The sequence below is a fragment of the Herpailurus yagouaroundi genome, unplaced genomic scaffold (assembly GCF_014898765.1).
Source record: "Herpailurus yagouaroundi ecotype Mexico unplaced genomic scaffold, PumYag 67702, whole genome shotgun sequence".
In the NCBI taxonomy this organism is placed as follows: Eukaryota; Metazoa; Chordata; class Mammalia; order Carnivora; family Felidae; genus Herpailurus; species Herpailurus yagouaroundi.
In genome coordinates, this window is record NW_024420501.1 from 3,497,575 (window position 1) to 3,507,562 (window position 9,988).

At 41.3% G+C, this 9,988-nt stretch overlaps 1 non-coding gene across 1 annotated transcript; it reads right to left on the minus strand.

Moving 5' to 3' along the window:
- Positions 1 to 7,703: 7,703 nt before the first annotated feature.
- On the minus strand, positions 7,704 to 7,809 carry LOC121025857 (U6 spliceosomal RNA). Its single transcript, XR_005788175.1, has one exon. It is a non-coding gene; the product is annotated as a U6 spliceosomal RNA (small nuclear RNA).
- Between the last annotated feature and the right edge of the window lie 2,179 nt (positions 7,810 to 9,988).

The following is a 9,988-nucleotide window of genomic DNA, read 5'->3' on the forward strand; positions in this document are numbered from 1 at the left end:
TAGTAAAAAAATTAAATATTTTTTAAAGAAATATTTTTAATAAAAATTGAAAATAAAAATAAATTTTTTCTCTTTCTGTATTCAAGAAAAAGAAAAGTAGAAGAGAAAAAGAGAAAAAAGAAAAAAAAAGTAAAAGAAAGAAAAAAGAATAAAAGAGAAAAAGGAAAAAAAAGAAAGAAAATTGAATAGATAGACCTGCTATCAGATTGAAATAGGACTGAAATTACTTCGTTTTCCCCTAGAAGTCAGGCTATGAAGCACTTTACAGTCCATATACTAAGCAGGCGGTGAGACCTCTGTTCTTGCAGAGTGAGTTTGGCCCCGTTGGGCTGAGCTTAGTGTAAAGACTCTGTCCTCCACTAGATGGCGCTGCTAGCCCACTGGGGTGGATTGCTGCCGCGCTGGTAGGTGCCTATGCGCATGCGCGCGAGCGGTGTAAATGGCGTCCTCCGGCTCCCCAGTCTCTGGCCTGGGAACTTTTCTCTCCGATCAGCAGTCGCGCACCCGTCCTCTGTCTTCAGCTTTCGTCCACTTCCCGCTTCTTCACTGTCCGTGACCGAGCCCCAGGCGGCACCTCTCTCCTGAGTCCCGTCTCAGATGCGGCTGTTTTCCCCGCCCCTTACTTCCGAAGGACTGCGGCCTTGACCCGCTCCGCCCCTCTGCGGGAGGGTCTCACCGAGCGACGGCCGAATGTCGGCCGCACCCAGGAACGCCCGTGGACCCCGGAGACTGCGGCCAGGTGCCAGCCCGCCCCAGAAAAAGTCCGCGAGGCAGTGTAGCAGCGGCGTCTGGGGGATGATGGAAAATCACAACACACACCTGGCACCAGGCTTCCCCCTCAGCGACCCTGTTCCAGCACCAGCGAATGTGGCCGTTTTCCGGGGTCTGCGGGGACCGGGTGGCCTCAACAGTCTCTACCAAATGTCCTTCCGGCAGTGGCACCGCTTTTCTCCGTGTGGCCCTTCCCGCCAGAGCTCCGCCAGGTAGGGAGCTGCGGAGTTGCAGCCTTTGCGCTCCCCTTGTTTAAGTCTCCATGGGATTTAAACCCTCTCCTTTCTCCTTTCTCCCTTTAGTTTAGTCCCTGTGGCTGTTTCCAATTTTCCATATTCTCTCCAGCTGCTTTTGGGGAGGGGTGCTTTTCCCGTATGCTCCCCCTTCCCCAGTCTCCGTCCTCTCTCCGCCCGCAAAAGCACCTCCCTTCCCGCGGCTTCTCGTTCCCCAAGTTCAGCTCTCCGCGCCGCGTCCCTGCTGAATTCTGTGGTTCAGTTGTGCAGATTGTTGTGTGTTAATCCTCCGATCAGTTTTCTAGGCGTGTAGGATGGTTTAGTGTTGGTCTGGCTGTGTTTCATGGAGGCGAGACACGCAAAAAACTTCCGTGCTGTTCTGCCGTCTTGGCTCCCCCCTCCAAGATAAGTGTCCTCTTAGTCCCCTTTATCTTTTTCACTCATCCCCCCACAGACCTCCCCCCTGACATACCTTTTCTTTAAAATTTTCTGCAAGTTTTTTCAAATTGTCACAAATGCCCCCCAAATTTTTCAGTGTACTTATTGAAACAAAACAATCCGTGTGTCAGTGGGCCCGTGCAGTTCAAACCCTCGTTATTCAAGAATCAGCTGTGTTCTCCGTGCTGTACATTACGTTCCCATGATTTGCTCATTTTATATCTGGAAGTTTGTACCCCTTAATGCCCTTCACTTATTTTGCTCACCCCAACCCCCTCCTCACTCTGGCAATCAACAGTGTGTTTCCTGTGTCTATGAGTCTGTTTCTGTTTTGTTCATTTGCTTTAAGTTCCATATCTCGGTGAAGTCATGCAATATTTGTCTTCCTTTGACTTAATGACTTGGCATAATATTCTCTAGGTCCATATCCGTGTTATCACAAATGGCAGGACTTCAGTCTTTATTATGGGCTGAGGAATATTCCATTGTGTGTACGTCTTCTTTATCCATTCACCTGTGGATAGACATTTAGGTTGCTTCCATATCTCGGCTATTGTAAATGATGCTGCAGTGAACATAGGGGGCCATACATCTCTTCAGATCGGTGGTTTTGTTTTCTTCAGGTGGATACCCAGAAGTGAAATTGCTGGATCACATTGTAGTTCTATTTTTAGTTTGTTGAGGGAGCTCCATACTGTTCTCCATAGTGGCTGCATCAATTTACATTCCCCCCAGCAGTGTGGGAGGGTTTCCTTTTCGCCACAGCCTCGCCAACCCTTGTCATTTTTTGTATTTTTGATAACAGCCAATCTGACAGGTGTGAGGTGATAGCTCGTTGTGGTTTTGGTTTGGAGTTCCCTGGTAAGTCGTGGTATTGAGCATCTTTTCAGGTGCCTGGTGGCCATCTCTGTGTCTTCTTTGGAAGAGTGTCTATTCAGGTCCTCTGCCCATTTTTGAACTGGCTTGTTCTTTTGATGTGAAGTTGTGTAAGTTCTTCATATATTTTATTTTATTTTTTTGAGAGAGAGAAAGGGGGAGGAGGGGCAGAGGAAGAGGGAGAGAGAGAATCATAAGAAGGTTCTACACTCAGCATGGAGCCTGGCGTGCGACTCAGTCTCATGACTGTGAGATCACGACCTGAGCCGAAATCGAGAGTCGGACACTCAACAGACTGCACCACCCAGGCGCTCCAGATATTAACCTGTTATTGAATGCATGGTTTGCAAATATCTTCTCCCATTCAGTAGGTTGTGTGTTCATTTCATCGATGGTTTCTTTTGCTGTGCAAAAGCTTTCAAGTTTAATGTAATCCCATTTATTTTAGCTTTGTCACCCTTGCCTGAGGAGCCTGGTCCAAAAAATATCGCGGAGACCGATGTCAGAGAGCTCGCTGCCTTTGTTTGCTTCTGGGAGCTTTATAGTTCCAGGTCTTACGTCCAAGTCTTTAATCTATTTTGAATTTATGTTTTTACACAGTGTACGATAGTGGTCCGATTTCATTCTTTTGCACGTATAGTCCAGTATTCCCAACACCGTTCATGGAAGAGACCGCCTTTCCCCCATTGTATACATTCTTGGCTCCTTTGTCATAGATTAATTGACTATGTATGGTTGGGTTTTTTCTGGCTCTCTGTTCTATTCCACTGATTTATGTGTCTGTTTTACATTATTTCTTAGAGAGAGCCAAAGCAAATAAGGTAAAACAGTAACATGCGCTTAATTAGGCGGTGTGATTATAGGTGTCTATATTATTTTTTGTATTTTTCTCTATGTCCGAAATATAATTAATTTGTAAATGTAATTTCTATAAAATGTGGTTTCTAAATTGGAACGCATTATACAAATGTTAGGCTATTATTATTAATATGAATACCACAATTAGTCAATGTATGGACATACCTTGACAAGATAATGCTAAAGTCGGGAGGCAGCCACGGTGTAATGCAGTTACATAGTCCTAATGTTCTAATTTCCTTTAGTTGTTTCTTTAATCACATGTGGATAAAGAAGAGTGGTTAACAAAAAAATAAAATGGTCCCAACCTGGAATATTTCCCTCAATGCCGGAAGTATCAATCGAGAAAACTTGGAGAAGATCAAACACCAGTACAGTTTTCCATCCTTAAAGTCTGCTCAGCTCTCTCCTCCTCTATGAACCCTTCTGTGGCCACCCTTCGTCCTGGTCAGAATGGGCTTTTCCTGTGCTCTTGCAACATTTCATCACAGGCCGTGTTATTAGCTTTTTGTGAGTTCGTCTCCCCCGCTGGACTGTGAAACTGAGAGCAAGGATATTTCTATTTCACCTCTTGTATCCCCTGCTGAGATGATCCTTACTTACTCACGCTTTAAGCCTCAGGTCAGGTATCACCTTGTTGAGGAAGCATTTCCTGAGTCACCTGATTTAGGTTAATCTTCTTCCTCCGTGTCCTCATATTACCTTATGCCGACCTCTGCCACAGTGTGCATCACACTGAATTATTATCCCATGTTTATCTTTCTTTTTTTTTTTAAACTTTGTTTTAAATGTTTATTTTTGAGAGAGAGAGACACAGCGTGAACAAGGGAGGGGCAGAGAGAGAGAGAGAGAGAGAGACAGAGTGTGAACAAGGGAGGGGCAGAGAGAGAGAGAAAGACAGACAGAATCTGAAGCAGGCTCCAGGGTCCGAGCTGTCAGCACAGAGCCTGACGTTGAGCTCGAACCCACGAACCGCGAGATCATGACCTGAGCTGAAGTCAGACACTCAACCGACTGAGCCCCCCCCCCCCCCAGGTGCCCCTCTCTTTCTCTCCAAAGAGACTCTGAACTCCTTGATGTTTGGAACTGTGTCCTCAAGGGTCCAGCAAAGGGATTGGTCCATAGAACGATCTTAATAATGGCATATTGAAGTGTATCTCCTTAATTAAAGAAAATGTACTAATAATGTAATTAAAAGTCTTAATTTATACTTATGTCGCAGATGCTTTGGCTGGATTGGAATTGAGATATAGCTGATGTGTGGTGTTGAGTTCTAATCGTCATTATTCATCTGGTTCTGAGCATAGAAGCACCTTTAAAATAAAGCATAACCTAGTGGAGGGTCTATACAGAGGTGACAGTTTTCAAAATTATCATAATTAACAGGGGAGAGTAACAATTTTGTCTGATCTTTTGTTTTTGTTAATTTTCCTCACGTCCTATCTGATCACCTGTTTAGCAGTAATGTGTAGAATACACTAGCTGGTTAAACCAAATACCTATTCTGTTAGCTTTGGAATAACATTAACGATATTTATTAAGCACTCAATAAATTCAAAGGAAGATATAGATACTCATATTTCATCCTTCCCAAAGTATCTCCCGAGTACTATTATTACTTCATGTTAAAGATGAGGAAACAGAGACTCACAGGGATTAATCAAGTAACCTGCCCAAGGTCACTCAGCACTTAAATCGGGGTAAGCCGACTACAGAATCGGTGTTCTGAAACATCTCTACTATACTGCACTTGCTTTTTGGGGCACCTGCCTGGCTGGTGAGTGGAGCATGTGGCTCCTGATCTTGGGCTTGTGAGTTCGAGCCCCATATCGGGTGTAGAGATTACTTAAAAATAAAACCTTTAAAAAAAGTACCGCACTTTCTTTTTAAGATGTGTGCTCGACAGGCTCTAAGATGGCCTCGAGGTGATCCCCGTGTCCAGGTATGCACTCCTCCTTCTGTGTGAGCTGGCTTCAGTGATTTCCTTCTAACGGAGAGAAAATGACACAGGTGATGAGAGATCACTTCTGTGATTAGGTTACAAGAGACCGTGACCTCTGTCTTTCTGGCCAACTCTCTACCTTGATGGCTTTGATGAAGCAAGTTGCCACGTTTGAGGAGTCCCATGTAGTAAGGAGCTTAGGATGACCTGTGGCCGACAGCCTAGCTACACATTGGGCCCTCGGTCCCACGGACAATGACAGAGAAGTTAATCTTGCTAACAGTCACGAATTTGGAGCAAATCCTTTCCCGGTCATCTGTCAGAAGGGAACCCAAGCTCAGGTGAGCACTTTCATGGTAGCCTCGTGTGGAACTCTGAGGCAGGGGACCCAGATGAGCAGTGCCCGTACCCCTGACCTACAGAAATGCCGAGATAATACGTGGGTGTTGTTTTCAGCTGTGAAACTGTGACCAGTTTTTATGCAATGACAGAAGATTAATGTGGCCATTCAAAATATTGGCAGAACTAAGTTATATACTAACTTTTGCACTTCCATGAGCTTCTATGTTATGCAGTGTTTTACGTGCCTTATATGTATTAACTCATTCAATCCCCCCAACTACACCGTGATGTAGGTACTGCTACTACCTTCATTTTCTAGGTGAGAAAACAGGAGGTACCAAGGTGTTTAGTAATTTGGTGACCACGTGTATAAAATGGCTGAACTTGGATATTCATCCAGGCATTCTGGCTCTGAGAATCACATGCCCCAGCCGCTCTGCTGTATTGATTCCAATGTCATACTTTCTGGAAAAGGCGCGTGAGAGAACTTGGCTACTAAACCTTAATTAGAAATGTTATTTACGAGCATTTATTTTGAAAGCATGGTGTCTTAAAAACAGACATCACAAGGAAATCTAGTTTTATCGGTCACAGCTTTAGTGAGTAAGGTCTCCCCAAAGGCAATCATGGAATATGAGAGATTGGGATCTAGACAGAAGAATCTTTGAACAAGCTCTTGGATATTTTATCTCTTCTAATCTGGCTAAACACTCTCAACTAGGATGACAGGCTCTACTGCAGTTTACTCTTGGAATTCCTGCTATTCCAGAGATAAAAATGGAAATGATCACGTATTAGAACCTTGGCATTTCATATTTGGTTCCCAGTCACCTTTGGTTCTGGTAGTTGGGAAAAGATGGGAGGCGTTTGTATTCCAAACAAAGCACTGAGATTGAAAACGGGATAAAAGAGAGAAACATTACTTTAGCCCTGGGGAAATTAGACATTATTTCCCACATCTTCCCTAGTATGCTGTCAAGTTTTACACAGGTTAAAATATCTTTCTACTGAGAAATACTTATAGTCACCACAAAGAACACCTAGCTATTATTAGAGTTCCGTATGATGGAGAACTTCTGGGTGACAGACACCAATGGCAGCCGCCTATGTCCCAGTATTTCACCATTTCATCCGAAAGCAATATAGACCAACAAGAAGAGAAAAATGAAACTAGCCAAACCATACCCTCACCATAACTTGAAGAAAAAGAATATCTCGGCCTCAACATAACTGTAGTAAGAGGAGAGAGAACACCAAATCCCAGTGTGTTATGTTTTCTCACCCTTCCACCTGCCCTCTTACAAGGTTTTGTGGTGAGCAAGGCTGATTGAGAAAACCTGAGGGGAAAAAAGAAGAGGGAAGATAGCTAAAAAAGCCTAAAGTTGTATAAAAACCACCACCAGAAAGACCAAGTTCACCCTATAGGTTTTCAAGTGGATAGGTGGAACAGAGCATAAATACAGGAAAGAAACAAGCATATGTGATTGAAGGGGACGTCCTTGAAACACATAGGTTCTGGAAAAGAAAAAAAGGTGAAAAGCAACGGAGAAGAACTCTTTGTCAATTGAGTGGTGAAGGGGAAAAGACAAAGGGCAAAATTTAGAGCTAACATGATGACAGGGAACCACAAAATCAGAGCACATGAACTCTCTCCTATCAGAAACAGAAGCGCAAATTTATTAAGTATCTGGACTTTGTTATGCTGACAGAAGAGGGCGCCATTAAAGTAGGAATCTCAGAAAAAAAAACCACAGTATAACAGATGAACACCAATAAAAAGATTAGCATATCTCTACAGAGTTGTTGCCAAGAGAGAAAAATTTATAGCACTAAATGCTTAAAACAGAAAGAGGAAGGACCTCGAATCAATCTAAGTGACCACCTCAAATAAATGAAAGAATAAAATAAACCCAAGTAGAAGAAATGAAATAATAAAGAGCAGAAAGAACTGAAATTGAAAATAGAAAATAGAGAACATCGATGAAACAAAAAGCTAGTTCTTTGAAATTATCAATAAAATTGACAATCCTCTCTAGCAAGACTGAAAAAGACAAAAAGAAGATACAAATGACCAATATCAGATATTAAACAGGGGATATTACTACAGATCCTTCAGCCTTTATTTTTAAAATTTTTTTTTTAAAATATGAAATCATTTTATTACGCATTAAATTTGATTTTACCGGTTGTTGAAAAAAAATCAAATAATGGTAATGAAAGCAAATATATTGTTATCCCTTAACATAAATATGGAAGCTTCACGAATTTGTGTATCATCCTTGCACAGGGGCCGTGCTAATCTTCTCTGCATCATTCCAGTTTTAGTATATGTGCTGCCGAAGCGAGCGCTCCTTCAGCTTTAAAGAACAGTAATGCAATACTATGAACATCTCTACCGACATAAATTCAAAAACATGGATGAAACAGACCAATTCCTTGAGAAACACAAGCTACCTAAACTCACACAATACAAAAGAGAAAATATGAATAGTCCTATAATTATTTTAAAAATTGAATTTGTAATTTAAAAGCTTTCATAAGGAAATCTGACCCTAATCATTTCACTGGAGAATTCTCCCAAACACTTGAGAAAAATTAGTATTAATTCTGCACAGTCTTTGTCAGAAAATAGCAGAGGACAGTACATCCACCAACTCATTGTGTGAAGCCAATATTACCCTAATAACAAAACCAGACAAAGGCAGTACAAAAAAGGGAAAAACACAGACCAGTATATTTCATGATCTTACATGCAAATTTTCTCAACAAATCTTTGCAATTCTTAAAAAAATATTATTTTAATGTTTACTTATTCTTGAGAGAAAGAGAGAGACAGAGCACGAGTAGGGGAGGGCAGAGAGAGACAAGAGACACAGATCTGAAGCAGTCTCCAGGCTCTGAGCTGTCAGCACAGAGCCTGACATGGGGCTCAAACCACGAGATCATGACCTGAGCCAAAGTCGGACGCTTAACTGACTGAACCACCCAGACGTCCCTGCAATTCTTACATAAAAAAAGAATTATACATCATGATGAAGTGGGGTTTATTCCAGGAATGCAAGTCTGGGTCAATATTGGAAAATCAAAGCAATTCCCTATGACAGGCTAAAGGAGAAAAATTGCATGATCGTATCAATTGTTGCAGAAGATGCACGTGACAAAATGTGACACCCATTCACGAATAAAAAAACCTAGAAAATTAGAAAAGAACTTTCTCAACTTGATAAAGGAGTATCTATAAAAATTTTGCAGTTATGATACTTAATAGCCAAAGTTCCCCAAGATCAGGAACAAGACAAGGATGTCTGCTTCCCCTGCTTTTATTCATCATAGTAGCAGAAGTCCTAGCCAGCTCAGTAAGGCAAGAAAAGGAAATAAAAAGCATATATATTGGAAAGGAATAAATAAAACTATCCCTGTTTTTAGATTACATGATTGATAATCTGTATAAAAAAGGAATCTATGAAAAGTTTGAAGGGGCACCTGGCTGGCTCAGAAGAGCACGAGACTCTTGATCCTGGGGCCGTGAGTTTGAGCCACGTGTTAGGTGTAGAGATTACTTAAGTAAGTAAATAAATACACTTTCTAACAAGTGAAGGTTTTTAAAGAAAGTTTATAGAATTATTGAGCGAGTTCAGCAAGGTCACAGTGTACAAGATCAAAACACAAGTCGATCATATTCCTATATACAGCAAAGAACTTGTGGAAACAAAAATTCAAAATATAGACCATTTTCAATCATTACAAAATATTGGAACAGATATAAATCTAATAAAACAATTACAGATTCTGTATGGTATATGCTGAAAATTTTAAAACACAAATGAAAGAAATCAACTAAATAAATGGAGAGATATAATGTGTTCATGGATTAGAAGATTCAATATAGTAGAAATGTCAATTCCTCTCAAACTGATCCATAGGTATAATGTAATTCCTATCAAAACCCCAACAATATATTTTGTATGTTGTTGAAAAATAATCAAGCTTTGTTTTAAAACTTTATGAAAAGGGAAGAGAAGTGGAGTGGCTAAAAAATAAAGTGGGAGGATTCACTATTCCTATTTTTAAAAATTTTTTTAATATTTATTTTTGAGACAGAGACAGAATGTGAGTGGGACAGGGGCAGAGAGTGCGGGGGGGACACAGAATCCAAATCAGGTTCCAGGCTCTGAGCTGTCAGCACAGACTGATGCAGGGCTCAAACTTACAGACTGCAAGATAATGACCTGAGCTGAAGTCAGATGCTTAACCCACTGAGCCACCCAGGCACCCCCACTATTCCTATTTTTAAGATGCACTATATAGGTACAGTAAGCAAGACAGTGTGGTATTGACTTAGGAATAGACACATAGGTCAATGTAATAGAATAGAAAATCCCAGAAATGGTGCGACAGAAATATTCCCAATAGATTTTTTATGTTTATTTAAAATTTAGTGTTTTTTCAAAGCAGGAGGCATCACAATCCCAGACTTCAAGCTATACTACAAAGCTGTAATCATCAAGATAATATGGTACTGGCACAA